Raw genomic sequence first — 18,542 nt, forward strand, 5'->3', positions numbered from 1 at the left:
GCTGAGTGTGAAAACTTTGGCCGCGCAGTGAGAAAAGTCTCGCCCTCCTCCTAGATCAGCTCGTGTGATAGACGCAGTGTTCTGTCTATCACACGAGCTGATCTAGGAGGAGGGCGGACTTTTCTCACAGAGCGGCCAAAGTTTTCACACTCAGCTCCGGGACACACAGCGGGAGATGCCCGCAGACTGTGTAGTCCAGGCACAGGCACTGACTACAGTGAGGCTGCGATTATGAGCACGGTGAGACTGCATTATGGGCAAGGTGAGGCCGCCATTATAGGCACAGTGAGGCTGCGATTATGGGCGCGGCGAGACAGCATATGGGCACGGTGAGACAGCATTATGGGCACGATGAGGCTGCGATTATAGGCACGATGAGACAGCATTGTGGGCACGGTGAGGCTGCGATTATGGGCACGGTGAGACTGCATTATGGGAAAGGTGAGGCTGCGATTATGGGCATGGTAAGTCTGAGATTATGGGCACGGTGAGATTGCATTATGGGCATGGTAAGGCTGTGATTATGGGCACGGTGAGGCTGCGATTATGGGCACGGTGAGATTGCATTATGGGCATGGTAAGGCTGTGATTATGGGCACGGTGAGGCTGCGATTATGGGCACAGTAAGGCTGAGATTATGGGCACGAAGAGGCTGAGTTTATGACGTGTGACGTCCTAGCCATGCCCCGCTATGTCCGACTTTGGTCGTTGCCATAACAATGGCGCTAAATCAGCTAAAACTAGTTGGATCTGTTTTTACTGCTGTCTGTGTCCCTGTTTAGGAGATCCCCCCTCTCTATTTGTCCTGTTTACCATTATTGTTGAAAATTAAAGTAACAGAAAATCCCAAATTTTGGGGTGACCCCAGAAAAGTAATAATTAATTTGCATAGATTTCCTCTTACTTCCTGTTTGGATATGGGACAGGAAGTGAAGGGAAATCTCTGCAATGGGACACAGATGGTGGAAAAAAAATTGACATTGGTCATAACCCTCCCTTACTCTATCCAAAATGAAAAAAAAAATGTTCGCCTATATTCTACTTTAAGTCTGAAACTTGAAGATTTATCTGTTTGCCATGCTTTGTTTTGATTTTAGTAAATAGGGTTAAAAAGGCTCTGCTGTGTACCTTTAATGTACTGATAAGGGAGATTAGAATGTAGCTAAAAGTTTGTGAGTTGCAAAAACTGCCCTTCTAGGACTATTGAAAGGGGATCACTGCTATTACGTGTCTCCTATTCTACAAAATGTTGTGGCTGACCATGAATTCTGAACAACATGGCTGCCCGGTGTCCTCTCTCACAGATGTTTGGGGGGCCCAGTCCACATTATCATCACAAGTAAATCCTAAAGGCTATTCACACCATTCTGCAATGTGCTTTGGAACTAGTGGTGTTACAGTAGTCTTAGCAGATCATGTGACTGCTATGTGGACTGGAGTAAGATGGGCAGACAAATTAGGGAGATTTTTAGGCAAAATAAACTATTAAGTCTGCAATCCTAAAGAGTTGACATCAGATGCATGGGAGGAATTCTGAGATATGCCACTAGTCACAGATCCAGATCCTCCTTACTTTAATTGTGCAGTGTGGGGTATTTGCGTAGCCTTCTTAGCAGAATAGACTAACTGCTCTGTAACTTCTATTACAGGACAACTATTTTGTAAGCACCCCTGTATATACAGCCTTTTTAGCAAACTTTGCACTAAAACAGGGATTCTTTTCATTCACATACATTGCAATACATGTTTAAATTGGCCAACTACTTCAAAGTAATGCCTCTCTGGCCAGTCTGTACTCTGCTCTGCAAAATGAAAATGCTCCAGTGGCTATACTTTCAATATGGGGTAGATAGGCAAACGTTGTACAGGTTCATGTCTGCTCACTAACCTGCACTGCAATAGAAATAAGCTGAAACCTGACATAATCTGCACCTCATTCAGGCCCCTTTCACACTTATACGACTTGTCCCACGATTTTGTACTGCAAAATCGTATGACAAGTCATTCTCCATGATTTTCAATGACTACCATTCATATTGGCACGACTTTAAGTCGTGCCGACTTCAAAGTAGTCCCTGCACTACTTTGGTCCAACTTCAATGCGAGCTGATGTCCATAGACCTCAATGTTAAACCCTAAAGTAGCATGCAAATCGTACCTGAATAATATAGACACGGTTTCAGTACGACTTTGTAAGCACAAGCTGTAAGCACATGCCTCACACCATGTATGTTTTCATTTGTTAATGCCAAAGTTGTGGCAAAGTTGTACAAAGTAGTACTGCTCCCAAATCGTGGCAAAATCGCGGTATAGTCGTATAAGTGTGAAAGGGGCTTCAATCAGGCTTTGTACTAATTGAAAAAATACAGGGCATTCTGTGGCAGTGGCAAGTGAGTAACCCGCTGTGGTCACAATGCAGAAGCGAAACTGAACGACACAGGGCCCAGAAGATTGCAGCAATCCCTGTAGTAGTGCCCACCTATACAATAATTGTCACCTTCCCTCACGTATGAGAGATATACATAGTTACAAGCTGGACTAATGTAGCTATGTAAAAAATATCATACCTGGAATTCAGCTTCAAATGTTAATTCCCTGCAATGCTGCTCACTCTTGACCAACTTACTGTTTATACACAGCACTGGTCTCTATGTTGACAGCTCTGCTGCTGCCTGTACTGTGTATGGTCTGGTTCACACTAGTGTAATCTCAGATGCAACTTCATATGCGCAAAATTGCACGACAATATACATCACATTTTTTTCATTGGTGAATGTTTACATCAATGCAGCGCGTTTTTAGAAAAGGTACATGTGCTACTTTGGAGCAGTTGCAGTGAGATTTTGTCCCCATACACTTTAATGGAAATGCACAAAAATGCATGTAAAATGCATGTACATGCGTTTTAGTGCATGTAGCACCCCCTAGCGTGGCTAGAGTGCTAAGGATAGGATTGCTTAGCTGGCAGCCAAGCCTGTGTGTATTTCTGGGTCAGGGTTTTGAATGATTCAGGTAGGCTGGATGGTTCAGCAGCAGCTTCTCTGGTGACTCCTCCTTGCTTGCTGGAAACTTTGAGAAGATTCCAGAAGCAGTTGGGAGGGGTCTAGGAGGAGCTAGCTGGAGTTTTCTAAGGGCCCTGACCAATCCCCCAATAGAGAAGGGTTGGCAGGGGGCAGACCCCCTCAAATACTCAGGGTCAGCTCAGCTGGGAGAGTGGAGTTCGGGTGGAAGAGGGAGATGGAGTGTTAGACTGTTGGAGCCTTTTGAGAGTAGCTCCCAAGTCTGGGTGGGGGGGGGGGGGCATGGGGGAACTCAGGCCTGGGCTAGGGTGCGGAAGGGCCCCCTTCTCTTTACACATGACTAGGAGGCATGAGAGTAAGGAGAGGACAGCGGGAGAACACTGCCAGGCAAATCTCCAGGGAGGAAGGCAGCTTGGAGGGCTGGTGAGTGTTACAGTCAGAGGACTGAGAGACATGCCTGAGAGGACTGGGTACACGCAGTCTTGTATGGATGCAGAGTCAGTCTGAGAGGATTGTGGAGAAGTAGCCAGGAGGGCTAGTGAAAGGGGCAGCTGCAGCCTGGCGGGCTGGCAGTGCCTGAAGAGGTGGTACTGGGAGCAGTAGCCACAGGAATAGGACAGCTAGCACCAAATTTGCTGCACTACTAAAGGGGCCCGCAGTCCCTGCCTGTAAAGGGTATTTGCTATGATCTGATTACGCTCTTGTCAGACCATCCTGTCAGTGCTAGCTGGACCTGGGAGTTGTAGTTCTACAAGCAAGTCTGTGCTGGAGGTAGAAGAGGAGTGTGTATATACTGGATGTATATAGTTTCTGTCCCTGAAGATTTATTATTGATCAAGTGGGCATCCCATAATAACCCTTCCCCATCCACGTTTAATTCCCCTAAATAAAAATAAACAAAACAAAGCTGCAAGGACTGATTCCTGTCTACGGAGTGAATGGAAAATTTATGTGCCTGGCTGTGCAGGGTGGGAGATAATCATATTCACCAGTGGCTCCTACGGGGGTAGCACTACATGCATTTATGACAGAGTTTTGTATATAAAATGCAGTCTCCTTATCCTACAAAGAAAACATCAAAAGCACATCAAAAACACACTAAAATATTTCACTGAAAATCAGATCAAATCGCAGCTGCATTAGTGTGGATCTAGCTTTATTCTCTGTGGTGCCCATCCACATAAATGCAGCACAGCATGGCACGTATTTGGAAAAGGGTCTGGTGCTATTTTGGTGTGATTGCAGTTCGATTTTGGCCCATAGACTTGAATGGAAGCGCACCAAAAACATACGAACATGCATATTTAACATGTGGTTGATGCTTTTTTGCAGGTTGTTAAGGCTCCTTAACATCCAGCATCCAATCTCCTTGCCTTTCCAAAAAATGCAGTACTGTAGTATCAAAATGCATCAAAAATGCAACCAAGTTGTACTTAAAATTGGATCAAATCGCAGCTACACTAGTGTGAACCTAGCCTTATGCCGTGTACACACGGGCGGACTTTTTGAACAGACTGGTCCATTGGAACGAATCTGTCGGACAATCCGACCATGTGTGGGCTTCATCGGACCTGCAGCGGACTTTTTCGGTCGAAAATTAGTCGGACTTTAGATTTAAAACACGTTTCAAATCTTTCCGACGGATTCGAGTCCGGTCGAAAAATCTGTTTGTCTGTATGCTAGTCCGACGGACGAAAGCCGACGCTAGGGCAGCTATTGGCTACTGGCTATGAACTTCCTTATTTTAGTCCGGTCGTACGTCATCACGTACGAATCCGTCGGACTTTGGTGTGATTGTGTGTAGGCAAGTCCATTCGTTCGAAAATCCGTCAGAAAGTCAGTCGGACCTTTGATGCCGAAAAGTCCGCCCGTGTGTACACGGCATAAGGCATATTTTATTATAAGATCAGTGACAGTATTGCCACAGTTCACAGAGATCACTGGGGGGGGGGCACTAAAATGTTGCTCCTGGGCCTCATCATCAGTAGTTACACCCTTGCTTAGGACATGCAAACAACTGACAAGGGTATTAATCATTCCCTACTCCATCAAAAACAAAAGAAAAAGTTTTGGCTTTAGGTACAGACAGACAGATGTCAACAGAGATTAGGCAGATAAACACAACTATATATTCTATGGCTACTAGAATGAATAAAGTAGCACTATCCGTGTTATGTCACTGTTTAGTACACCTGCCAAGACTAAATAATGTTTCCCAGTAATGTTCTGTTTATGTGGGAAACGTATGAATAGCTTGTTACTTGAAAAACCACATTGTTTCCGTTTTACTTAATGTAAACTTAGTGCTCTCGTCACATCATTTGTACATTTTGTGGGTGACGGTTGTGGTTTGGTTTCAGAGTTAACTCATTTAAAATTATTCTGAAAAAATAACTTTAAGGGTAACTCCATTTTCGTGGGAAAAGTAGCAAATACAAAAATAATATATCATATACAATTGCTACACAAGCTACATTGTAATTTATTGTTTTTAAAAATGACCTTTTATTTTCAAACTGCAGCGCTGTCATTTTCTGAAGAATTCAATGCAGTTTGGCGACTGGGAGGCGTTCTGTACAGAGTTGGTGTACGGAACGCCACCAGAAATGTCATTTCCTACTTGTGTGATTGGCTCGCTGATTTTCCTAGAAATCTGCACTAAAATACAAGCCAGATTTTAGGCACTCTCTGCAACAAAAAATCATTTTTGGTGAGATACTCCCAAATGGTTAATTACTTCTATAGGGATGCAGGCACTGAAACGTTCCTCATTAGTCCCCTTTTTAACCACTTTAAGACCAGGCCTATTTTTCAAACTTGTTGTTTACACGTTAAAATCAATTTTTTTTTTTGCTAGAAAATTACTTAGAACCCCCAAACATTATATAGTTTTTTTCTAACACCCTAGAGAATAACATGGCGGTTGTTACAATACTTTTTGTCACACTGTATTTGCGTAGCAGTCTTACAAGCACAATTTTTTGGGGAAAAATTCACTTTTTTTAATTAAAAAATAAGACAACAGTAAACTTAGCCCATTTTTTTTATATTGTGAAAGATGATGTTATGCCAAGTAAATTGATACCCAACTTGTCATACTTCAAAGTTGTGCCCGCTCATGGAATGCAGTGCACTTGTAGTGCAAAGTGGATTTGCCTTTTGTAAAAACGTTCTATGTAACTATATTAGAACACTGAAAGTGCATCAGCTGATTGATAATGAAAAAGTCACTCTCTTTCAGATTCACTTTTTACATTGACATAAAACAAATAGCTTTTTCTTCAGAGCAGAAAGGGGTAGGAATCTGCAATAAAGTTTGTTAAAACCTTTGCAATGTACAGTCATCACCCAAAGGGGAATGTTTGTTTTTTTCTCAACAAAAGTGGTAGGCCACCTGCCATGATCAGAAGTGGAGAAAAACATAATGGGCTCTCTGCTCCAGAACCAAAGTTTTGACATAAGCCAGCATCGCTTGGAGTGCGGGAAAGTAGACAGCAGGTATGCTGGACCTTAGGCACAAAGATCTCTTCAATACAGTTCCAGCGTGATAAAATGAACTGTCCATTGACTTAAAGTGGTTGTAAACCTTCAGGTTACTTTCAGACTGGGGTGTTGGGGGCATCGGCGGTAAAGAGCTACTATTTTTAGCGGCGCTTTACCTTCGTCTTTGTGTCCCTTTTCGGCCGCTAGTGGGGTGCTTTTAACCCCTGCTAATGTCCGACAAAGGGTTAAATGCGCCAGTAAAGCGCCGCTTTGCCAGCACTTCGATGGCGCTGCCCATTGATTTCAATGGGCAGGGGCACTGTAGGAGTGGTATATACACCGCTCCTACAGCACCTCAAAGATGCAGCTTGCAGGTCTTTTTTTAGCGTCCTGCCAGTGTACTGCTCTGGAGTAACAGGAGAGGCTCTTTACAGCTTTTTATCACCGCTAAAGGGCCTCAGTGGGAAAGCAGCCTCACATATACCCAGAGAAGTGATTGCCTCAGGTGATACACAGAGATGAAACAAATCTTCTGACGTCATTTCCACCTGTTTACCTGTAGTCTTCTCTTCTCTACATCCAAAATTTATTAAGCCTGTCTGAGCTGTCAGAAAAAAAAGGGGCAGAGAACTGAAATTACACTCTGCAGAGCTCAGGGAGGAGAGCCGATTGGAGGGAAGGGACACACCTCCTGCACACAGAAACAGAGGCTGTCAATCAGCTAGAGATCCCTCCCCGTCACCTTTTTTCTCTTGGTGTCAAGAAAACTTGTGAGAAGTGACTCATGCAGATAGCAGAGGATTAAAGCAACATACAGAGATGAAACTTAGTGCTCTGAATTGAGATAAGTACACATTATAGAGGGATATGCTTTCTTCATATTTAATGTCTGAGGTTTACAACCACTTTATTAATTTAATTGTTTTAAAAAGCAGTAACATTCAAGGCATGGTGGGAATGCTAACATTCTCAACCAAACTGTCAAACCATCAATTGGCTGGAGTCATAACAGAGCACCATGGCAACTGCAGATCAAACAGAGGTCAATATTGCAGCTTCCTTGACTGAAAAGGATAGGAGGGTTTAGTTCCATTTTAACACAGCAGCCGGAGAAGGGTGGTCCTGGTGGCATCCCATTAGGTGACCTTCTTGTCTAAGCCAGGAAGAGACAGGCAGATCCCGAAGACATCAGAAAGTAAGATGACAACATGGAATTCAGTGTACAGCAGTGGACTGGCGGATGACAGCATGTGAATATGTTTATTGTGGATAGCACCAGTGAAAAAGGATACAAAAAAAAAAAAAACACGCAGGTTACAGATACATGACGAATGAGCTGCAATCTCACACCTGCAGGTGAAGACTGATGCAGTGTACACGCGGGGCGGACTTTTCGACCAGACTGGTCCAACGGACTTTCAACGGACTTCCAACAGACTTTCTAACGAACGGACTTACCTATACACGATCACACCAAAGTTCGACAGATTCGTATGTGATTACGTACACTGGACTAAAATAAGGATGTTTATAGCCAGTAGCCAATAGTTGCCCTAGCGTCGGTTTTTGTCCGTCGGACTAGCATACAGACGAGCGGATTTCTGGGTCCGGCGGAGTTACGACGTAAAGATTTGAAGCCTGTTCCAAAACTAAAGTCTGTCAGAATTTCGACTGGAAAAGTCAGCTAAAGGTCCGATGAAGCCCACACACGTCAGACCAGTCCGGTCGAAACGTCTGCCCGTGTGTACGCGGCTTGAGACTGAACCTCCAGTTTGGTGAATGGACCGCCATACTATCCCATAGCTCCCAACTGTCCCTGATTTGGAGCAATGTCCTTCTTTCCTCCTCATTTGTCCCTCATTTTGGTCTAATCCATATAGTTGTATATAAAATGCACTTTTTATCTTTCAAAAAGTGTTTCCCAGTGCTAAACCTTTCATCCAATTTCTAAATGGCTGCATTTGTAAATTTGTAAAGCCAATATAAAGGAATAGTAGTAGTAAAAAAAAAACATTTTCACAAACAATGAGAAATAAACAGAAACAAAGTATTTCTCCCTCAGTGCTTATGCAAAAAAAAAAAAATGATAAATACAAATATATATAGCTGCTACTATAAAAATGTAAACTGTATAAAAAAATATGTTAAAAAAAAACAAAGTCTTTTAAACATTAGCAGCGCTTAAGAAGTTCATATGTGAAATAAAATATAAATAAAGATGAAAAGTTCCACTTGTGTCTTAATTGTGTACAGCAGGGTGTGGGGTGGTAGCTGATCCCTTTATAAAGAATGTTGAAGACCAACTCTCTGCTGATCAAAATCCCAGATAAATCCTTCACCACATTGCTTTTATGGGAATCCCCTATAGGTAATTCACTTACCAGAAGGTGATGTACAGCTACCCACGCCGTTGATACCTGTGATACCTTACCCGGGAATACCGCATTTTAGTCTGAGCAGCCAATCTTTCCAGAGACCCGGGGGGAGGGGGGGTATAAATATAAAGGGGACTGCCCTGTAATGATTACAGTGCCCCTTTACAGTGCAGTCCCCTTTATATTACAGTGTCCCTGCAACCATGCCCCCCCCCCCCCTTTTACTCTCTGCTCACTGTGCAGATCTCCAGCTCCTCCCGCCCCCAGCTTACTTACATCAGACCCCCCTTACATCAGAGACCACAGAGACCCCCCTTACATCAGAGACCACAGAGACCCCCCTTACATCAGAGTCCGCACAGACCTCCCTTACATCAGAGTCCACAGAGACCCTCCTTACATCAGAGTCCGCACAGACCCCCCTTACATCAGAGTCCACAGAGACCCCCCTTACATCAGAGTCCGCACAGCCCCCCATTACATCAGAGTCCGCAGAGACCCCCCTTACATCAGAGTCCACAGAGACCCCCCTTACATCAGAGTCCACAGAGACCCCCTTACATCAGAGTCCGCACAGACCCCCCTTACATCAGAGTCCACAGAGACCCCCCTTACATCAGAATCAGAGTCCGCACAGACCTCCCTTACATAAGAGTCCACAGAGACCCCCCTTACATCAGAGTCCGCACAGACCCCTATTACATCAGAGTCCACAGAGACCCCCTTACATCAGAGTCCACAGAGACCCCCTTACATCAGAGTCCGCACAGACCCCCCTTACATCAGAGTCCACAGAGACCCCCCTTACATCAGAATCAGAGTCCGCACAGACCTCCCTTACATAAGAGTCCACAGGGACCCCCCTTACATCAGAGTCCGCAGAGACCCCCCTTACATCAGAGTCCACAGAGACCCCCCTTACATTAGAGTCCGCACAGACCCCCCTTACATCAGAGTCCACAGAGACCCCCCTTACATTAGAGTCCGCACAGACCCCCCTTACATCAGAGTCCACAGAGACCCCCCTTACATCAGAGTCCACAGAGACCTCCCTTACATCAGAGTCCGCACAGACCCCCCTTACATCAGAGTCCGCACAGACCCCCCTTACATCAGAGTCCACAGAGACCCCCCTTACATCAGAGTCCGCAGAGACCCCCCTTACATCAGAGTCCACAGAGACCCCCCTTACATTAGAGTCCGCACAGACCCCCCTTACATCAGAGTCCACAGAGACCCCCCTTACATTAGAGTCCGCACAGACCCCCCTTACATCAGAGTCCACAGAGACCCCCCTTACATCAGAGTCCACAGAGACCTCCCTTACATCAGAGTCCGCACAGACCCCCCTTACATCAGAGTCCGCACAGACCCCCCTTACATCAGAGTCCACAGAGACCCCCCTTACATCAGAGTCCTCACAGACCCCCCTTACATCAGAGTCCACAGAGACCCCCTTTACATCAGAGTCCGCACAGACCCCCCTTAGATCAGAGTCCGCAGAGACCCCCCTTAGATCAGAGTCCGCACAGACCCCCCTTACATCAGAGTCCACACAGACCCCCCCTTACATCAGAGTCCGCACAGACCCCCATTACATCAGAGTCCACACAGACCCCCCTTACATCAGAGTCCGCACAGACCCCCCTTACATCAGAGTCCGCACAGACCCCCCTTACATCAGAGTCCGCACAGACCCCCATTACATCAGAGTCCACACAGACCCCACTTAGAGACTGCAGAATTTCCACTTACTCTAAGGGGGAGCTCTGTGGACTCTGATGTAAAGGGAGCCCTTATTTAAGGGGGGGCTGATGTAAAGTGGTGTTCTGAGAACCCTGATTTAAGGGGGAGTGCTGTGGACTCTGATGTAAAGGAGAACTCTGATGTAAGGAGTCTCTGCTCACCAAATCCCCCCTCTTGCATCAGAGTCCACAGAGCACCCCTTAAATTTGTTTTATATATACACTGGGAGGCAGGAGAGAGGGGGGGGTTACTCACCCCAGGATGGAGGCTCAGGAGCAGGCTGCCTGTAGCTTTTATCTTGTGATCAATCTTCCTTCACATGTGTCCCCGGGTATGTGTGGGCAGGGCAGACACAAGGGGTGTGGGCAGGGCAAACACAGGGGGTGTGGGCGGGGCAGACATTGGGGCATGGGCGGGGCAGACAAAGGGGGGGTGGGCGCGGCAGACAGGAATAGAGAGGCGGGAGGAGGAGGAGAAGTGTCCGAGGAGAGAGTGGAAGTGTCAGTGTCGGCTCTGAGGCTGAGCTGTGTGTGAGAGAGACACACAGCTCAGCCAATCAGCCGCTAACATCATTTGTAGTTGCGAGAACAACATCAGAGATGACACAGGTATGGCCGCATAGCGGGAGGTAAGCGGCGACCGTGATCTGTGTTAACCTTGTCCAGGGCCGCTTACCTCCCAGTGCGGCCTGATCATCAACACAGGCCACGGAGCGGGCGGTCCACCGGGCAAATGCCCGGTTTGCCCTATGGCCAGTCCGAGCCTGTCCGTCGATAATAAACCAGTAAAAGGCACGCTGTTAACCCATCACCTTCTGGTAAGTGAATTACCTATAGGGGATTCCCATAAAAGCAATGTGGTGAAGGATTTATCTGGGATTTTGATCAGCAGAGAGTTGGTGTTCAACATTTTTATAAACGGATCAACTACCACCCCACACCCTGCTGTACACAATTAAGACACACGTGGAACTTTTCATCTTTATTTATATTTTATTTCACATATGAACTTCTTAAGCGCTGCTAATGTTTAAAAGACTTTGGCTTTTTTAACATATTTTTTGATACAGTAAAATAAAGCACTTGTAGGTTTAATAAACTTTTTTTCAGTTAATTCTACTTTAATGGGCGTGGCAGGGGGCGTGTCCTATGCCTACATATGTTTGCTAGCAGGTGTCCCTCATTCCCATCTCAAAATGTTGGGAGGTATGCTGTGTCCCCTGTTTGTGTGAATGCAGAACAAGGGCACAGACAGCGCTGAAAACCTGACAGGCTTTCTAACCTTACAAAACTAAAATCAAGGGCCCGTTCACACTAGAATATTGTGCGGGAAACCCACGTTCTGTGCTGGTTTCCCGCACAGCATTCAGATCGCGCTGCTTTTGCGATCTGCAGTGGAAGTCAGTGAAAAGATAATGAAACCCTAAATGCAGATCACAAATGCAGTGCGTTTACCCGCACCAGATTGCATGGTGAAAATATACCATGCGATCTGGTTGCAGTGCATTTCCAAAAGTAGTGCATGCACTATGTTTGGTGCAGTGCGGTGCAATTTCAGCCCATTCAAAATGAATAGGCTGAAATTGCACTGCACAGAACTACGTGTGGATCGTACAGGAACACGCAGCGCAATCCTCTGCAATTCTCATGCAGTTCCTAGTGAAAGGCCCTAAAAGTTTTGGCTGGAGTTCTACTTTACAAAGAATACCTTTTTTTTGCATTAGATGATATAATAAAGATATAAAGATATTTCTCTTATCTCCTCATCCCCCTATGTCTGAAATGTTTATCTGAGCCCCTCAGACAGATGTTTGTTATGTCTTTATCTGTTAAGGAAGCCCAGAAACAAGGAAGCAACAATTCCTATTTTTCCCAGAAATGGTAAAATGTAAACTTCTTCCTTGTTCCGCAGGAATAGCGTGAGCTGATCATCTGTGCATATGTGTGCGCTATTTATATATATGCTGGCCAAAGACCAAAACTTCAAGTGCAAAGTCTGTTTTTATGTCCGTGTTCTTCCAAATAATCTATTTTTACGTCAGATTGTTTATACAATTCCATTTTTTAAGATAAGTTGATTTTAAAATCGTCTTTGATTTTTATTTGAACATAGTGCAAACAAAATAGTATAACTTAAAGTAGGAAAATAAAAACTAACAATCATTGCAGGTAATCGCTGGCTGTGAGATTATTAGTCACGAATATCTGTGGCCGCCCGTGTGAGAGGATCCTAACAGCGGACGGTTGCATTTCAGCTTATTGTAGTTTACAAATCCTTAAATGTGGTGACTATATTAGGTTACTTTTTTTAAATGTTTGTCCTTTATTTTCAGCTGGTGATCAGGCTGGTAAGACACATCCAGCGGCGCATAATTTCCATGCGCCGGATCCTAATCTCCCTGCGGGGCACCGAACGCATGGATTTCTATGAGTTTTTTTTTTTTTTTTTGAAGCACATGATTAGAGTTGGAGGCTCTAATTGGCTTCAAAAGGGGTGGGCTCAGGGTACAGAGCACTGCGCCCCAAGCCCACCCACTTGTGACATTAGCGAATCAACATTCAATACTGTCTTCCTGCTTCTCCTCCCGGCCAATCGGAACAGGAAGTGGGTCTTAAGACCGGATTGGCCAGGAGGAGAAGCAAGGAAAGCCACCGAAGCTGGGGAACCTGCCGAAGTCAACTGCAACCTGGATGAGGTAAGTGCTGACCTGGTGGGGGGTGTTTGTTTGCCGCCCCCCCCCACCTAAAAAAATGGAGCACCAGCTGCCACTGCACACATCCTATCTTAAAGGGTAAGTTCACCTTTATCGAAAAATATGAATTTACCCGTTTAAGGTGTCTCCACACTGGATGGAGAAGCAACAGAGACACCTTTGGACTGTCAGCCTGGGGGAGTATTATGCCGTGTACACACGACCGGACTTTTCGACAGCAAAGGTCCGACGGAACGAATCCGCCGGACAATTCGATTGTGTGTGGGCTTCATCGGACCTTTTCTGTTGAAGAATCTGATGGATTTTAGAAATAGAACATGTTTCAAATCTTTCCGACAGACTTGAGTCCGATCGAAAAAATTGTTCGTCTGTATGCTAGTCCGACGGACAAAAAAGGACGCAAAAAAGGACGCAAGGGCAGCTATTGGCTACTGGCTACTGGCTATGAACTTCCTTATTCAACCCGGTCATACGTCATCACGTGTGATCGTGTGTAGGCAAGTCCGTTTCGTTGGAACTCCGTCGAAAAGTCCTTCGGGGTTCAGTCCAACGAAAAGTCCAGTCGTGTGTACATGGCATTAGTTGTACTAGCAGATTTAGATACACTGACAAACCGAGGCCACAAAACTAAAACTTTATTAGCAGTTACAACAGTTTTGTTCCTTTTGGGATAAAGGCTTTACATAAATAAATAAAAGCTCATCATTGTAAGGACACTGGGGCGGTTTGCAGGCGCTATTGCACTAATAATAGCGCCTGCAAACCGACCCGAAAGTGCCGCTGCTTTCACACCGGAGCGATGCGCTGGCAGGACGGTAAAAAAAGTCCTGCCAGCAGCATCTTCAGAGCGGTGAAGGAGTGGAGTGTATACCGCTCCTCCACCGCTCCTGCCCATTGAAATCAATGGGATGGCGCGGCTATACCGCCGGCAAAGCGCCTCTGCGGTTTTTAACCATTTCTCGGCCGCTAGCGGGGGGGGTAAACCCCCCCCGCTAGCGGCCGCATAACGATGGTAAAGCGCCGCTTACAATAGCGGCGCTTTACCGCTGACGCCGACGCCCGCCCCAGTGTGAAAGGGCTCTTAGTGGTAAATGGTTTGTCTCAACCCTCTAACTCAGAGGTTGTCAACTTATGAGCTAAAGAGGCCTCAAATGCAGCCCCTGACATCACCAAAGGGCCGCACATAATGTTCAGTATATCTAATGCTTGAGAGAACTGTGAGAAACTGCAGACCTTATAAAGGAAATGAGGATGAGAGAGTGTGGACAGACTACAATTTTGGCTGGGGATAAGCTACAGAAGACAATGCAAAATGGGGAACGTTACATGAGGCTAGTAGAGATCAATGCTATTACCCTAATCAATGTTCCCACTACAGACTGAGATCTGAGGTCTGAGAACAGCACATCACATACCGAAGGGCTTCAGGTTGGGCACCAGGGCTCTAACTGCTACATCTGCAGGCCAGATTGTTCTTTTGAACAACAACAGACTTACTGGCCAGATCACCAGGTAAAAATAAAGGAAAAAAAGCCTAAAAAGGAAAACTAATAAAGCCATCACATTTAAAGTATAGTTAAAGGCAAAACATCTTTTTTTTTTATTGCTGTCTGTGTCCCTGTTAGGGAGATTCGCCCTTTCTATTTGTCCTGTTTACGATTATCATTAAAAGTGAGAGTAAAGAAAATTCCAAATTTTAGGTTGCCCCCAGAAAAATAATAGAGGTGAAATCTTCCAATGGGGACACTAGTTTTGGTGACCTGGGGGACGAAACGGAATTCCCTTCGTTTGCAGGGATTTCCTCTCACTTCCTGTTTGGCTATGGGACAGGAAGTGAAGGGAAATCTCCACAATAGGACACAGATGGCCACAACAAAGTCTTATAGGGGTTATAACCAGGGCTTTTTTTCTCAAAAAATAGCTGCTGAAACTTAAAGAGGAGTTCCACCCAGGGGGGCAATCAAAAAAAAAAAAATTAAGTCAGCAGCTACAAATACTGCAGCTGCTGACTTTTAATTGGGCACTCACCTGTCCCTGGGTCCAGCAATGCGGGGGATCGAAGCCCCGCTCGTCCCCCCCCTCCGCTCGTTGGCATTTCAACTGTGGGCGCCGGGCTGTGGCTTCACAGCCTGGCACCCACTGCGCATGTGCGAGCGGCGCCGCACGCCGTGATTGGCCGCTCAATCACCTGGGACCTGTAATGGGTCCCAGATGATTGACAGGAGGGAGGGAGCAGAGCGGAGCCCTTCCTGTGCCTGGGGGGGAAGTGATGTCACCAGCCCAGGCACTGGAAGGGGCAGACTACGAGGGACCCCCTAGCAACAGGCATTTAGAGGTAAGTGAAAAAAAAAAAATATCCAAATGTTTTTTTGTTTTTTTTTTTAGAATTTTTCCAGGTATTTTTGTTTTTTGGGTGGAACCCCACTTTAACCACGGCCCCATAAACCCCCCCCCCCCCCTACACACACCCTCCAAATCACATCAAATAGTGGGTGTGGTCATTCAAATTCACAAAAACAGTAGGAGGGTCTTAAAGGGGCATTAAATACCAGGATTGCATTACACACAGAGTGCAGAGCTGTCACTTGTAAACACAGAAACCAGACTTCTGTGTTTACAAGTGATTGTGGTGAGCAGGCACCAAAGGGTCTGAGCCAGAGGTGGTGGAACTGAGTTCCACCAAGTTCCCCCTGAAAAAAAGCCCTGGTTATAACCCTTCATTAATCTATCCGAAATGAAAAAAAAGTTTTGCCTATAGTTCTACTTAAAATAATTGGTAAACTGCAATATAACTAGTGTTTGCTTTTGGGTTCAATACTGCTTTAATTTTGGGACAGCCGGTTGTTTTTCTGAACTGTCCCACTCAAACACCCTATTAACAGACATCTTGAGAAAGGTCCGTAAGATACACTATATTGTCAAAAGTATTGTGACGCCTGCCTTTACATGAACTTTAATGGCATCCCAGTCTTAGTCCCGTAGGGTTCAATATTGAGTTGGCCCACCCTTTGCAGCTATAACAGCTTCAACTCTTCTGGGAAGGCTGTACACAAGGTTTAGGAGTGTGTCTATGGGAAAGCTTGACCATTCTTACAGAAACGTATTTGTGAGGTCAGGCACTGATGTTGGATGAGAAGGCCTAGCTCGCAGTCTCCGCTCTAATACATCCCAAAAGTGTTCTATCGAGTTGAGGTCAGGCCTCTGTGCAGGCCAGTCAAGTTCCTCCACCCCAAACTCGCTCATCCATGTCTTTATGCACCTTGTTTGTGCACTGGTACGCAGTCATGTTGGAACAGGAAGGGGCCATCCCCAAACTGTTCCCACAAAGTTGGGAGCATGAAATTGTCCAAAATATCTTGGTATGCAGACGCCTTAAGAGTTCCCTTCACGGAAAGTCCATAAAGATATGGATTAACGAGTTTGGGGTGGAGGAAGTTGACTGGCCTGCACAGAGTCCTGTCCTCAACCTGACAGAACACCTTTGGGACAGTGGCGGTGCGTCCATTAAGGGCTTACGGTCGCCGCCCCCTCTTTCACGCCACCCCCCCTGTTTAGAATGGATAGATTCATACATAGCATGGCATGAATCTATCCATAGCCTCTGTAGACACCCCCTATTCAGGTGCCCGGCCCCTTTCCGGATGCCGGGTGCCTGAATTCCAGCGGCGGGGGGTGTTTTTTTGAAGCACCTGATTAGAGCCATAGGCTCTAATAGGCTTCAAAAAAGGTGAACTGCGAGCATAGAGCGCCCAGGTCCACCCAGGTGTGTTAGCAAAGCAAATTAATATTTGCTTTGCTAACACTGAACCGCCTCTCAGCCAATCAGGAGGTGCGGATCTAATACCCATCACCTGATTGGCTGAAGGCACAGGTGCCCTGATTGGACACCTAACGGAACGGAAGAAGACACACATGGGAGGACATGGAGGACACAGGAGATCGCCGCCGTCGCCCGCTGCCTGAACACTATTTGAATTTTTTATCTTAATAAATTCATAATTAATCATTTTAATATACTGCACTCAGATGAGCGCCGCTGTTCCCCACATTATATGATGGGCACAGGTTGCATATGATGGGCACAGAGGCTGCATTTTATGGGCACAGTAGCTGCAATTAATGGCACAGTGAGGGTGCAATTGCTGTTTTTTTTTTCAGTATTTTTCAGAATTTTTCAGTTTGTTTGCGCCCCCCAAAGATTTTGAGCACCAGCCGCCACTGCTTTGGGATGAATTAGAGTGGAGACTGCAAGCCAGGCCTTCTCATCCACATCATTGCCTGACTTCACAAATGCACTTCTGGAAGAATGGTCAAACATTCCCATAGACACACTCCTAAACCTTGTGCACAGCCTTCCCAGAAAAGTTGAAGCTGTTATAGCTGCAAAGGGTGGGCCAACTCAATATTGAACCCTACGGACTAAGACTGGGATGCCATTAAAGTTCATGTGCGTGTAAAGCAGTGTTTCTCAACTCCAGTCCTCAAGCCGCCCCAACAGGTCATGTTTTCAGGCTTACCTTTATTTTGCACGGGTGTTTTGATCAGTTTCACTGCCTTAGTAATCACCACAGCCGTTTCATCTGAGGGAAATCATAGGGAAATCATAGGGAAATTATAGGGCGGCACAGTGGTGTAGTGGGTAGCACTCTCACCTAGCAGTAAAAAGGGTCGCTGGTACGCATCCCAACTCCGACACTACCTGCCTGGAGTTTGCATGTCCTCCCTGTGCCTGCGTGGGTTTCCTTCCACACTCCAAAGACATGCTGGTAGGTTAATTGGCTTCTGTCCAAAATTGGCCTTGGTGTATAGGTGTGAGTTAGGGACCTTGGATTGTGGGCTCCTTGAGGGTAGGGACCGATGTGAGTGTGCGATGTATGTGTGGAGCGCTGTGTAAATTGATATGGGTACCTTAAATAAAAATAGATAAGCATCTTAATGAGACACAGTGTACAGGGATAGGGACAACTGTAGACACACACCCGCACTCACTCAGGTTGAACTAGATGGACTGGTGTCTTTATTCAACCTTACCAACTATGTAATTATGTAAATCCTGAAAACATGACCTGTTGGGGCGCTTTGAGGACTGGAGTTGAGAAACACTGGTGTAAAGGCTGGCGTCCCAATACTTTTGACAATATAGTGTATGTCACAGTGTCTTCCAACCCTAATATGTTTCCTTCCCACTCTTCAAAAAGATACACA

This window comes from Aquarana catesbeiana, linkage group LG05, assembly GCF_042186555.1.
Source record: "Aquarana catesbeiana isolate 2022-GZ linkage group LG05, ASM4218655v1, whole genome shotgun sequence".
NCBI classification, from domain to species: Eukaryota; Metazoa; Chordata; class Amphibia; order Anura; family Ranidae; genus Aquarana; species Aquarana catesbeiana.